Source organism: Dromiciops gliroides, chromosome 3, assembly GCF_019393635.1.
Source record: "Dromiciops gliroides isolate mDroGli1 chromosome 3, mDroGli1.pri, whole genome shotgun sequence".
Classification (NCBI taxonomy): domain Eukaryota; kingdom Metazoa; phylum Chordata; class Mammalia; order Microbiotheria; family Microbiotheriidae; genus Dromiciops; species Dromiciops gliroides.
This window is the reverse complement of record NC_057863.1, coordinates 70,829,883-70,845,146: the sequence shown is the minus strand read 5'-3', so window position 1 is coordinate 70,845,146 and position 15,264 is coordinate 70,829,883.

Sequence of the window (15,264 nt, the reverse complement as noted above, 5' to 3'; positions counted from 1 at the left end):
TCCACTCAAGTGATGCCAAGCTCAAAAATAAATTGATCCCTGTAGAAAACCACAAATTAACATTATCTATGTTGTATTGCATTTTTATTTATTTTGTTAAACATTTCACAATTACATTTTAATCTGGTTCAGCTATTTTCAGGATTTGTGGCCACCATCCAGGGGCCTTGAGTTTGACACTTCTACCTCATCCTGATTTTCACAGTTAGAAAATGTTATGGATTGTATCTCCTTCTGTTATATTGTAATTCAATCACTGGTGTACATTTATCAGGGATCTTGAGAGTTTTTTTCTTGCTGGCCTTTCTATATTTGTCTCACTTCTCCAATAGGACCACTGAATACTGGAATATATACACTGTCATTGCAAACAAAATCTACTTTAAGATGAGAGAAGTTTAGGGGGCAGTTAGGTGGTACAGTGAATAAAGAACCAGTCCTGGATTCAGGAAGACCTGAGTTCAAATCCAGCCTCAGACACTTGACACTTACTAGCTGTGTGACCCTGGACAAGTCACTTAACCCTCATTGCCCCACCCCACCCCCCATAAAAGATATGAGAGAAGTTTAAGGGGCACAGACTATATAATAAAAACTAATATTTATATAGCATTTACTAGGTGCCACACACTGTCCTAAGCATGTTCCCATTATTATTTCAGTTGATACAACAACCCTAGAAGGTGTTATTATTATACCCAATTTAAAGAAAAGGAAACTGAGACAAATAGATATTAAGTGACTTTCCCAGGGTCACACAGCTAGAAAGTATCTGAGGATGAATTTGAAGTCTGGTCTTACAGACTGTAGGCTTGGTGCTAAATTCACTGTGCCATCTAGTGATGCATATGCAGTCTCTTGTATCAATCACTGGGTGAGCCCACCTTTCTTCCAGGTGCCTTTGGAAAGTCATATTATTTCCTTGACACTTCCAATGCGAAATTTCCATTATCATTTATTCAAGAGACAGCTTGGTACAATGGAAAGATAACTTAACTGGCAGTCAGAAGACTTGGATTTCAGTCCCATTTCCACCTCTTATTAGCTATGTAAACATAAGCAAGCCACTTTACCTCTCTCCATCTCAGTTTCCTGGTGGCTCAGTGGATAGAACACTGGGCTTGGAATCCGGAAGATTCATATTCATGATTTCAAATCTGGCCTCAGACACATATTGGCTGTGTGACCCTTGGGAGTCATTTAACGCTGTTTTCCTAAATTCCTCATCTAAATGAGTGAGAGAAGAAAAATGGCAAACCACTCCAGTTTCTTTGCCAAGAAAACCCTAAATAGGGTCATGAAGAGTCAGACACAACTGAAAACAACAACAACAACAAATGGAGATAATATTGGTACTAGGGACAGCAGGATATAATGGAGGAAATGCAGTATTTGGAGTTTCTAGGAGATTTGGATTCAAATCTTGGCTCTTTTACTTATTGACTTTGTGACCTTGGGGGAAGCCAGTTCCTTCTGAGCCTTATCTATAAAATTTGGCCAATTATAACAGTTACCTACTTTGCAGAGCTACAGTGAAGAAAGCACTTTGTATATCTCAAATATGAGTTGAAATATGAAGAAATGTGAATTATGAGGATCAAACAAGCTGATGTTTGTAAAGTGCTTTGTAGATATGCAAAGCTATTTCTTTAGCAGTTTTAGACAACTTGGGCCTTTGGGTTCATTTCCACCTTAAGGAGTCTTTAATGATAGAATTTCATTGAAGAGGCATCTTAGATGAATATTCCTTCTTCTACTGGTTTTTGTTTTTTTTTCTGCTTTTCATTTTGATTCCCTAGAAGTCACTTAGAAGGAATCAGGATCAGCTCACCCGAAGGAATGGTGCTGCATGATGTAAAGAATCTTATAAGGAGATAGAAAAACCCTACTATTTCATGGACATTGAATTCCGAACTTTGCTTGCACCACTCAGGGCTCCAGCTGGTTCTATGCCCCGAAAAGTAGCTCTAGTTTTTGGTGTGATAACCTGTCCATCTCAGTATAAACTTCTCAGGGAGGGGTGGGGCAGGTTGAACTTCAAACAGTTAGGAATGAGTTCAGTGTAAATGAATCTGAGACATAAGTTTGGGATTTCCTCAGAAATCCAGCTAGCTTTAAAGACTATGTGGATGAGTGCTTCAGGCAGAACTCATTTAGGGTTTTATAGGAAGTCTAAGTAAATGAGGAAGAGTTCAGAATATTGGAGAAAACTGAGAGGGGAAGAAGGGCTAAACCATCCCCGAATGTTCTCCTGGGGGATATGATAAAAACTGCAAGAGTACATTACTTAAAGCCATGAGATCAAGGCTTGAGCCCTACCCTCTGGCACTTACTAGCTATGTGATCCTGGGCAAATCAGGTAATCTTTCTAAGCTTCGATTTCCTCATCTGCAAAGTGGAGAAAGTAATCCTTATACTATCTACTTCACTGGGCTGGTATGAGGAAAGTGCTTTGTAAAACTTAAATCGTAAATTTAAATCAAAACTTAAATGATAAATGGAATTTATTACTGTTAAATGTGACCAGGAAGGGGTAGCCATGATGTGCTTGATCAGTAGAAAGATGCAGGATATTCATGGTTCCCTATGTATTCCACCTTACTGTACCCAGTATAATAAGCAATGTTGGAGCTAATAGACAATGAATTTGTACATAAGTGTATGTGTATTTGTCAGCTTGTGTGTTGGAGGAAAAGAAAATGGAAGCACTTGGATATGCACATGGCACTGATGCCTGGTTTCAAATTTTACTCTTGTGTTTCTGTGAGTGTTACACTTACCTGTTATTTATTTGGCTAGGTAAAGGAGGCCATTTTTTGCCTCAATCCTTACCTAGCTGTAATCACTGAATGGTCATTGCCACAGGCAAACAGACCTGGGAAAGACCTTAACTTAAAAAGGCCAAGGTCTCCCATTGCATCTGGGTCCATCTCCAGTTGTCCTGATGGATATCTTGTCACTGGACCCAGATGGCTCTGGAGAAGAAAGAGAGTGAGGCTGGTGACCTTGCATAGCCCTCCCTCCTTTAAATCCAATTCACTGCAAGTCATGATATCACCTCCCACTGTCATGGTCCTCTTCAAGAACAAAGGACAAACAACAACAGCAACAACATCTTCACTAATGGCGTGTTTATATTGCTAATGGCTCCTAGGAGTTGTGAATGAATAAAAATGGTGTTAGTTGAGAATGGCAAAATGGTACATCATGCTTCAGTTTGCTTTTCTGTTTGTTGGGTTTTTGTTTGGTTTGTTTTTTTTCTAAAGTTAATGTATGCTCAGAGCCCCTAATAAGAAGGAGTATAAATATAGGGTTGGATCATACTTGTTTACTCAAATTAAATCACTATTTTTCTAATGGTTAAGGGCTCATTATGTGACTGAATGTGTAAATTAGACTCAATATTGATATAGTCTGGGGTCCCAATCACCTCCAGATCCTCACCAATTTGATTTCATACATGGAGGCTCTTAATGATCATTTACCTACCTTGACTCACTTTGATCCATAAAAGAATGGCTTATTTTGAACTATTTCCCCAAACCTTCTGTTCACCACTGAGGAGAAAGGGGTCCTTCAGGAATCCAGAATTGTCCTTCTTGGTAGGCTGGGTACTCTTCCACTGTGTAGCTTCTTAAGAGCAGACAGTTATCTGTGTAGGCTAGGTATGTTCCATCCTACCTGAAGGTCAAGGAAGTGGTGTTCTGACCTGCTTGCATTTCTCCCAGGCCTAGGCTGATATAACTGTATGACTGGGTAATTTGGAGTCCAACTATATGAACCTGCATCCCATAATCCAGATCCAGAGAAAAAGCCTGGATTTCCATGCATGACTTTTCAACCTGAATGTGGTTGAATATGAGGTGGCTGACTACAAGTTCATGGGCTCAGTGGAAAAGAGGAAGGAAGGAAAATTTATCTGCCACATTCCTGTCATAGCAGTCATGGTATTTAGGATTATTTGGACTTTTTGTCTTTTGTTCAGGGGAAGGGTCATGAAAAGGGCATGAGGATGTGTATTGAAGAAAGTAGGGGAAGAATCATGAGAAAGAGAGAAGTAATTAAAGGAGGAATGTAAGTATGTACCCCTCAACATTCCAATACACACCCAGAAGATATACATATTGTACCTATGTGGCACATATGTCTCATGTACATGTCTTAAATCAGTTAAGATGAAGAGTCTTCAATTCTCAGGATGATCCTTCTTCCAAGGGTAGTCTCCTGATGGACCAAGTTACATGAGGCCCTTGGGACAAAGGGGCTTTGATCCCTCAGGAAAATAAAAACAATGATCTCATTTGATGTCATGACCCAAGAAGCTCATTGACGTCAGAACTGCTCACCCAACCTCCCCAATGACCCAAAGTCAGAAGTCTGCTCCCAGACCCCCTTGGAGCTCCCATCTTTCACAGAGACATTTTTACTGCCTTTAATTCCTTGAGACTGGGAGAGGTGCACGTGGTAGGAAGATAAAGACTGGGAAATGACATAGGACACTTGTGGTGGTATGAAGGGGACTTTTCTGGATAAGGGAGAGGGATACTGGTATTAGAGAAAAATAGCAAGTGCTGGACTGGAAGGTTAGGATCTTCATGCTTTGCCAGCTTCCTTACTTGTAAGATCTTATATCAGCTTGTTCTTGTTTGCTGTACCTCAGTTTCCTCAGCAGTAAAACAGGCAGAATTATTCTGCTCCACCTCTAAAAGTACAGAGGCTGGCTGGCTCAAAAGAGTCATTGCTCCTCTGTCCACTCAATATGTATCCAAGGTCTGGTGTCAGCTTTCCAGGCTCAGGAATTCCATTTCACCATTTAATCTGAGATTCGTCAGGTGCCAAGGAAGTGTCTCACATTAAACAAAGTCACAAGAGACTGTCCAGAGTACCAATTTGCAAATTGATTGTCCCAAGTGGACCATTATATTTGGTTCATCTGATCCATATATTTTCTTCCCAGTACAAAATCTTACCTAGGAGATACCATCCATCCATCCATCCATCACCATCATCATCATCAAAGATGACTTAAAGATCATGAAGGCAGAGTTATGGAGTCCCAAGGGATAGTACCATTACATAGGATAAAATCATTTCTCTCCTCTGGATTGATCTATACCTAACAATTAGATAAGAAAACTCATGTTTTCCAATCATAATAACTCCTCTGTAATTCAGTTTATAATATTCTATGACCTTATTGGTGTGGGAATTCTCTCCACTGGTACAGATTGCAATTCCTCCACATTTTCTCATATCATGCAGTTCTTATTAGTGTCTTTCCATAAATCCTCTCCAGAGGCTTCGCCTTGGAGATGCACTCCTAGACGTCTTCCCCTGTTTCTATTAGTATTGGAGATTACCAATGAAACACTCAGACTACTTCTCTTGGCAGTGCTGAAGACACACTGAAAAATCCTTATTTTTGGCTCTCTCTTTTGTTTCTCTAGATTCTATGCCAAACGTTCACCTTTTGGTTTGCATCTATCATTCATGTATCATTATTTCCAATACTACAGGCAGTGTGTCTAAAGACACTTGAGTTCAACTCCCATTCTTAATATGTGCTAACTGTGTATCCACAGGCAAATAATACAACCTCCCTCCAACTCAGTTTCTTCATGTGTAAAATGGGAATATTTATATCCATGGTACCTACCTCACAAAGTTGTTGTGGGAATCAAAGAAGCTAATGTATATAAAGCATTCAGAAAGCCCTAAGGTGTCATAAATGGGAGTTTTTCTTATTATTTTAACATTAGTAATATGGAGATGTGTGTCTAGTGTTCTATCCATTGTGCCACCTAGCTGCCTGAACCAATCAACAAATGGTTGAGCCATTAGTAGAAGAGGAATCTCTTGTCTCCTAGTTCTGTTTTTTGCCTTTTCCTCCTATCATGTTTGTATCTTCAGAACAAAGATTAGTAGTCATTAGTTACCCATGCTGTAAGACGAAGATTGCTTTGGGGGGATCTGAAGTCACATCTGACCCTTTGCTCAGACCCCTCTCAGGCCACATCTTAGTTTCACCAAAACTATTTGTCTGAGACTCAGTGAAATTACAGACATAGAGTTGGAGTCTGTTTAGGTCTCAAGTGGGAGATTTGAAACAACGGAAAGTTTTGGTTTTCTTTTTTTCCTTCATCTAAAGACGTCTTGTCCAGATCAGAAGAAACAACTGACCAAGGATGGGAAAGGATTATAAATCTCTGAGGATTTTTCTAAACCTCAGGGAGGAAACACATCTTTGTGGGTTCCCCAATTATGGGTCAGCTCTGGGGAAAAGTAGGAGAGAGGGATAGCAGATTCTTTCTCTGCTATCTGGTTAAGATTCTCTTTTTCTCTCAGCTTTGGAGACATACTTGTAAAGGGCAAACACATTAGGAGTCCTGGGTTTCATTTTTCAACATCATTGCCATTTGCAGATATTGATCAAGGGCCCACTGATGGCAACATTTCTACCAGGAATAATCTAATTTCCCTTTCCTTCCTCTTTTCTCAATTTTCCCACCTGTAAATTGTAAACAAAAATGTGGATCCCTCAAGTCTTCTGAAGAAAGTAGTAAAACAACTGAGTACCACACCATCACATGCTCAGGTTAAAAGCTTAGTCAATGAAAACCTATCCTAAGATCATATCACTCAGGGTCCTCCCACAAGGGAAGGATGGTCATGCTGTTTGTTGTTAAGAGAGAATGTGGTCTCCTCACTTTTTCTTTTTGGGATGAAGCAATACTTCCCCTTCCTTAGCAACTCAGAAACCAGGTTATGGCATCCTGGTGGCAATAGAACTTCCTGTTTCTCTATGCCAGTGGAGAGAAGAGTGCAGAAAATCAAATACTGCAATTGGAAAATAGGGGGAATATAACCATTGCCCTTCCCCCTCATTCATGTGCCATTCATGTTGTGGGTTACATCTGTGGTGACTTTTCCCCTCTTCCTTCCCTTAACATTCCCCAAATAACACCCAACATAACCAGTCTCAGGGCAAAAGCCAACCTCTTTTAGGCACTTGGCCAAGTGTCTCACAACCTTAGTCTCAGGTTTTCTCCCCCACGCCCCCACCAAAAAATCCAACCCAAAACACAAAAAAGATAGAGGAATAGGGGACCAGCAGAGCTCAAATCTATAATATTTTTATCTCTCTCCTACATGGAGCTATTAAAGGGGCTAAGAAATAGGACCCAAGAAGCATACAGGTCAGGTATCCTGAGATTGATTTTTTCAGGTTGAAGTAGAGAAGAATGAAGACCATATGGCAGGGGGAAGGGATGCAATCATGGCCTTCCAGTTGCTGGACCTGAAATAACCTCTTTCCCTATCTTCAGTTTTTTAAATTCCTTTCTTCTCTTTAGCATCCATCCCAAATACTCCTTTCTCCATGAAACTTTCCCAGAACCCCTCCCCAATTAATTAATTAATAATCTTACTTTATTAATTGGCTTACCCCTAGAGCTCACATAAATTGTGTGATCTTCTAATGCATTCATCATATAACATTGTACAAAATAGTGACATGTTTTAATATCTTATCCCTCTCTTAGACTGTGAGCTTCATGGGGGCAGAGGATGTTTTATATAAAGTTGGTATAGTGCTCAGTACCCACTCTAGTACTCTGAACCTGTTAGGGGCTTAATATCTATATCCATTGAATGAATACAAATTTTCTAATAGACTGATATACATGGGATGGTGACTGGAAGTTCTGCAGCTCTGATGAGGGTAAAGCAAGCGGGGACTTAGATTAAATACTAGGAAGAACCTCCTGACTATTAGAGTCCCTAATTAAGTTTTGGAACTAGAAGTTATAGATGCTCCAGCTCCATGTAGTTTTTGACATTGGGTAGATTCTCTTCTCTCTCCGATAGTTTCTATCAACTCATACATTGAGGCAGGAGTATAGATACAATAATCTCCAGGTGTTTTTTTTAAATTTTATCATTTAGGGTCTCTAAGATCACAAATACAAGATCCACCACCTTGTCAAAACATATTTACAGCCTGTTTCTCCCCTGCCTCCCCTTTCGTTCTTAAGGGAGAAAGAGGCTTTGCTAGAAGAGGGTACTCTATCTAGAATGATGCAAGGCATTTACTTTGGCCTATGCTTGGGACTGTGTGTTATTAGAGGGTGGTTCTGGGCTTTCCCTCCCTGTTGCTGTGATTCCCCAGGGTCAGGGACTGTTTTACCAACACAGTGACTCATTTCTTGGTAAAACAATCTTCCACATGCCACCCAAGTGGCTCCAGCATGGTGCTGTGGTCAGGTATCCTGAAACTCTGGGAGATCTTAGCCTCCTCATGCTTTCCAGCAAAATGACACTCTATGTGAAGTGTAGGCCCAGGGCCCTGGGGATGATGCTCTGTCCCTCTTTCCCGGCGCTTTTTTCTCTGCTTGCTTTTCATGAGTTCTGTTTCTTTTTCTTTCTCTGACTTGCTCACTGTCCAGCTTTTCCTGTGTGTGTGTGTGTGTGTGTGTGTGTGTGTGTGTGTGTGTGTGTGAGAGAGAGAGAGAGAGAGAGAGTTCATGTTATACTTGTTTTATTTCATATTAAAGTAAATGTCACATACAGATGTTCCATTCAGATGCAGACTGTGAAACTCAAGTCAGACCAACACCTCATTCTTTGAGTTTTCCTACCATAGTTCCTTCTCACTTAGCCATTATCACCATAGCCAGACCACTCTGCTCTGAGAGTGTGTGACAGGAAGGGAGGAGACCCACAGGAGGACCTACTTTTGTAGAAAATCAGGTTATAATGTAGAGAGGGAAGGTTTCTGTGTCTATCTAAACTCATATACACAGTGACCCAACACCACAGGAAGACTATTACTTAGTCTTTTTTGGGGGGGCAGGGTGGTGACAATGAGGGTTTAGTGACTTGCCCAGGGTCACACAGCTAGTAAGTGTCAATAAAATGTCTGAGGCCAGATTTGAACTCAGGTCCTCCTGAATCCAGAACTGGTACTTTATCCACTGCACCACCTAGCTGCCCCTTGTTACTTAGTCTTTAATAAATTGTGATAATGATGGTGATGAGGATGTTGGAAAAGACATTAGGGAATTACTGGAGGAATAGAATTAAGATGCAAAACAATGCAGAAGTTTTTATACACAGCCAATTAGTGGATTTATTTTGCTTAATTATATATACTTTCTCTAAGGGAAACTTATTTTTTACTAATTTTTAGAAAGGGAAGGTTAAAAGATGAAGAAGAGGAGTACTGATGGAGTCCCCAAAAAAGGAAGAAAAGGGAATCAATGAATCTTTTAAAAATACAGAGAAGAGAGCAAAAGGAAGCTCAAGAGGGGGTTAAGACAAGATGCATAGAATAACCATGTTAAACAATTTGAAAAAGGCCTAAGGTGTACATAGGGGTGACATGTCGTTTCTGATCAGTCTGCTTTTATGTTCTAGGTCTAGGGAAGTGTTCATTTGTCAAGTTCATAATAATAAAAAGGGGGAAAATTAATGATGATGAAGTCCCAATCATGAGTTTAATACCCAAAGAATGGGGGGTGGGGGTGGGAAGCACCAAGATGGCAGAAGAAAGACATTAAACATGCAGAAGTCCTGATACAATTACCCCCAAAACAGCAATAAAAGAATACCTGGAACAGAAAAAAGCCACAAAAATATGGGCTGAGATTTTTTTTCTAGCCATAGACAGATTAAAGAGGGCCATGCTGAGCTACCAGTAAAGTCCAACCCCGTGATCACACAGACAGAGACCCCAGATACACTGCACCAGAGGAGTTAAAACTCAAGTGAAAGACGGCAAGATAAACAAGCAAAGAAAGTTGAGAATTAGAGAAAGTTTCTTCAGTGACAAGGAAGATCAAGGTACACCCTCAGAAGAGGACAACAACCTCAGAGCCCCTACATCCAAAGACTCCAAGAAAAATATGAACTGGTTTCAGGCAATAGAAGCTCTCAAAAGGGACTTTAAACAGGAAGTAGGAGAGATAGAAGGAAGATTTAGAGAGAAGGAGGAAAGACTGGAAAGAGAAATGAGAGTAATGCAGGAAAGTCATGAGAAAAAAGTCAACAATTTGAAAAGTCAAACAAAAAGGGAAATAAAAAAAGCTGTCTGAAGAAAATAATTGCCTAAGAATTATGATTGAACAAAGGGAAGATAGTGACCTTATGAGAAATAAAGACAGAATAAAACAAATCCAACTGAATGAAAAAATAGAGGGCAACGTGAAATATCTCCTTGGAAAAACAGCTGACCTGGAAAATAAATCCAGGAGAGATAATTTGAAAATCATTGGATTACCTGAAGACCAGGAGCAAAATAAGAGCCTAGACATCATCTTCCAAGAAATTGTACGGAATAATTGTCCTGATATTCTAGAAGCCAAAGGTAAAATAGAAATTGAAAGAATTCACTGATCACCTCCTGAAAGAGATCCCAAAAGGAAAAGCTCCAGAAATATTATAGCCAAATTCCAGAGCTCACAGGTCAAGGAGAAAATATTGGAAGCAGCTAGAAAAAAGGAATTCAAATACTGTGGAGCTCCAATAAGGCTAAAACAAGATCTAGCAGCATCTACATTAAAGGACCAGAGGGCATGGAATATGATATTCCAGAGGGCAAAGGAAGTGGGACTATAGCCAAGAATCATGTACCCAGCAAAACTAAGTATAATCTTTCTTTTTTTTAAATTTTTTTTTTGTGAGGCAATTGCGGTTAAGTGACTTACCCAGTGTCACACAGCTAGTAATTGTTAAGTGTCTGAGGCTGGATTTGAACTCAGGTCCTCCTGAATCCAGGGCTGTGCTCTATCCACTGCACCACCTAGCTGCCCCTGAGTATAATCCTGGCCCTGGATTCAGGAGGATCTGAGTTCAAATCCGGCCTCAGACACTTAACACTTACTGGCTGTGTGATCCTGAGCAAGTCACTTAACCCTAATTGCCTCACAAAAAAAAGAAAAGAAAAAAGAGAAGAAACCCATACCAAAGGATTTCATTATTCTAGGGACACCAGGGATGAGATATGGTCCAGGTCAAGCAGAAGGTTCTATTACTCAAGAATAATCTGAGTTTGAGTTTCACAAAGGGTCTAAAATCATCTGTAGCTGTCAATCTTTTGTTGGAGAGTTTAAATATCCAATCACAAAAGGCTGGTTCCATCTTTTAGCTTCCCTAAATAAATTCTAGCTGAACAGCTCCTTGTTGTTACTTGCAACATTATTCTTGGAGAAAAGGTGGCCTCAAAGGGGTGGGAGACAATAGCTGAGCTTAGGCTCATAGTATCATCTATTTAGAGCTGAAAGCATCTTTAATGTCATCTAGTTGAACATCTTCTATTTACCGAGAAAGAAACTGAGGCCCAGGGAGGCTAAGGGACATACCCAAAGGTACAAAGTAATGGAGTCAGGTATTAACCCCAGATCCTCTAATTCTAAAATTAGCATTTTCATCCAAATCAATCATGCCTATAAATGAAGAATTAGAGATTGAATAAACTAAGCCTGTCAGATCACAATTAACACTACAAAGCTGAGCACTTAATTATATATTTCCTCCCTTTTTATTTTATTTTATTTTATTTTATTTTATTTGTTCTTTAATCATTGAATTGATGTCTAAAGTTAGTCTGGAAATATCTTGAATCAGGAACCTATTTAAAAAAAAACAACTTTTGGGGGGTACCTTATGCAGAATATAGCACAGTACTTGAGAACGTATCATAGGGGGCAGAGCCAAGATGGCGGAGAGAAGCCAGGAAGTTGCCTGAGCTCTCCCAAGTTTCCTTCAAAAACTGAGAACCCATCGTGATTTGTGAATTGTTCTGGACAAAGTAAAATAACTTGGTAGCTGGATGGAATAAAACAACTAGCTGTCCCAGCAGATAGGGTGTCTGCCCTGGAGTCAGGAAGACTCATCTTCCTGAGTTCAAATCTGGTGTAAGACTCTTCCTAGCTGGATAACCTTGACCAAGTCACTTAATCCTGTTTACCTCAGTTTCCTCATCTGTAAAATGAGCTGGAGAAGGAAATAGCAAACCATTCCATTATCTTTTCCAAGAAAACCCCAAATGGGGTCATGAAGAGTCAGAAATGACTAGGCAACAACAATAAAAAATACTGACTGTATTGTCATTTAATAAACCATATAAGATTTTACCTTTTAATATTTTAATATGAAATATGCCCTTTATTATGATAAAGAAGTGAGTTTCTTCAGTAAAAATTACCTGTTCTCAATCTTTAAGACTCTAGTCTTTTTGTCATCCATCACAAGACAAGTATTTTATTTTTTATTCATAACAATATTTAGCAGATTTCTTTTACTAGTCTTCTCACTGTTTTCCCAAATTCAAGAACCCTATGCTACATTGTAGAGGAATAAATAACCATCTTTCCAGAAGTTCTTTGCTAGTTTCCTGAAGAATTGTTTATCAATTCTTGGCTATTATTTTCATTTTTTAACCTTGATTTTCTTTGTGCATCATTTCTCCTGATCCGATTTAATTGTGGGTTTGAATTATCTCTGAGATCTTTTACTTGGCCTCATCAACGGCTGCTGAAATATCTCCAACAGTCATTGAAATGTGCTCTTTAAGAGGAATACCTTTTGCATATTTCCTTAGAGTGACATTCAGTCTTTAAAAACACAGAATTAAAAATACAATAAAAGAGAGCAATAAAATATGTGTGTATGTCATCAAGGTGACCAGTTTCATCTGGTCAAGGTTAGATGTTCTGAGTCAAACTAGTATCAATAGAAGCACAGTCAACAATTCCTGCTTCAAAATAAAGCCATGTCAAAATTACTGCTTCTTCCAAGTACTTCATACACACACTGTAATAGCTGAATAAACTTTTAATTGATAGGAATAAGAAATAATTTCTCTTTGCCATCATTGAATACAGTCTTAGTCTGTGACTCCTACCCTATCATCTCCTTTTCTTCTCTGAGAACCCCCTAAGGAATATGTGTCACTGAATTACTTTCTAGCCTGCCTTGCTTGACTATTTTACCTATTCCAATCTTTGCCAGTTCCCATATTGTCCAGCATTTTGAAACAAAAGTTTTTGTGCTGTAAGCTTATTTTCTCTTTCCTACCCTCTTCTCTATGATATTCAAGAACAATGACTTGGCTTGTTTTTGTGTGTTTTTGTTTCTTAAGTGAATAAAGATTTCTAATTAGCCCTCTGTCTTCTTCCTCTCTACTTTTTCTTACCAACATTTAATGACCAAAATTGTGTCCTTAGGATGGGAAAAATCTAATAAATCAACTTAAAGACTGGCCATAAATCTCTGACGACATCTGAGCTATCAGTGTTTTAAGTAAATAAAATCAGTTTAATTTTTATAGAGTGGTGATGACTAACTGCCCTGTGGGGAGAGTCTGGGCTCTTGGCTTTTCTCAAGGATTTCAGCAAGGGCCAAGGAAAGTGGATTTAAATACTGGAAGTGTCTTCAAGGGTTCATTATGTTAAATTCTCTTCCTTTAAGGACCCACTGTGTCTGACCCAACTTGATCTCCCCTGGGAAAAGGTCCCAGGCACATGAAATACAATGGTGTCAATAGTGATGGCTAAAACCAAGGGTTTGTTAGAGCCAGCTCTCACCTTAATGTTAAATTTTTGGTATGATCATTTTATACCTCAGAAATGGCCATCTCTACAAATTAGTGCTTGATTCATTGTTTTATTGATTGTCTAGACTTAGGAAACTGTTAATAATGCAAATTAACCTTGAAAATATGTATGCATGCATTCCCCTAGCCCCCTTGTTAATCATTTATCAGGATACTCCTGTATTAATTGAGATCTGTAAAAGTATGGTAGAAGGTTCAGCGAATTATTATGAGAGTGGAGGTCTAGTGACTGGAGGATAACAATAACAATAACAATAACAATGACTTTCATTTATATAGCACTTTAAGGTTTGCAAAGTGCTTTCTATCCATTACCTTATTTGAAACTCACAATAATCTGTCTATAACTTACCTTGCTTTATGAGGATAGAGCACCATTCAGAATAAAAGTAAGATTATAAACGACCTTAAGAGTTCATATCATCTAACCCTCCCTTCTTCCTAACTTACCCATTACTGTCAAGGGTACCACAATGCTCCCAATTACCCAGAGTCCTAACCCAAGTGCTATCCTCAATTTCTTACTCTTTTCCAACCTCTTCCTTCCATATCCAATTAGCTGCCAAGTTCTATTAATTCTCCTTTCCTAGCACATCTTGTGTACCACTCCCCATCCTGATCTCCTCCTACACTTCCAGGTAGGACTTCATCACCTTATACTTATCACCTCACACCTGGACTATTATAATGGCCTTCTGGGTGTTCTCCCCATCAAAGGCTCTCCTCACTTCAGTCCATCCTTCCCTCAAATATCATAGTGATCTTAAAAATATGACTGACCATGTCATCCCATTATTTGGATAATCCCAGTGACTCTATGGTACTCCCAGGATCAAATATACAATCATCTTTTTGGCTCTGGGGGTCTTTATAACCTGTCCCCTTCCTACCCTTCTAGTGTTCCTACAAATTACTCCTTTCCATATACTTTATAATCTAGTGACATTGGTCTCATTGGTGTTTCTTACACTTGACACTCCATCTCCTAACTTTGAGTGTTTTCACTGTCTATCCCCCCTTACTGTTGCTAACGTGACACTCTACTTCCCAGCTCTGTATGTTTTTACTGGTTGTCTCCCATGCCTGGAATTCTATTCATCTTTGTCTTCTCCTGGCTTCCTAAATCCCTTCATGTCTCAGCTTAAATCTCACCTTCTATAGTAAACTTTCCCTAGTATTACAAGATGCCAATACCTTCTCTGTTGATTATTTCCAATTTATCTGGTATATAGCTTATTTTTATGTAATCCTTTGCATGTTGTTTCCCCCAATAGATCACAAACTCATTGAATTGACTTTTTTGCCTTTCTTTGTGTCCTCAATTCTTAGGACAGTGCTTGACACATAGTAAATCTTTAATAAATACTTGTTGGTTTGACTTGATTTGACTATCTCCATGCCTTCAGCCACAGTGATACCTAAGCCAATAGAAAATTATCCAAATTATATGCAAAAACAGATTTTGACATTAATTTTTTAAAACTTTGTATTCCAACTTCTCTTCCTCCCTTCACAGCCCCACCCCCCAAAACTCAAGCAATTCAATATAAGTTATACATGAATAGTCATGGAAAACATCTCCACATTAGCTAGGTTGTAAGAGAAAGCAAATAAAAACAAAACTTCAGATTAAAGAACTGTCAAAAAAAGTA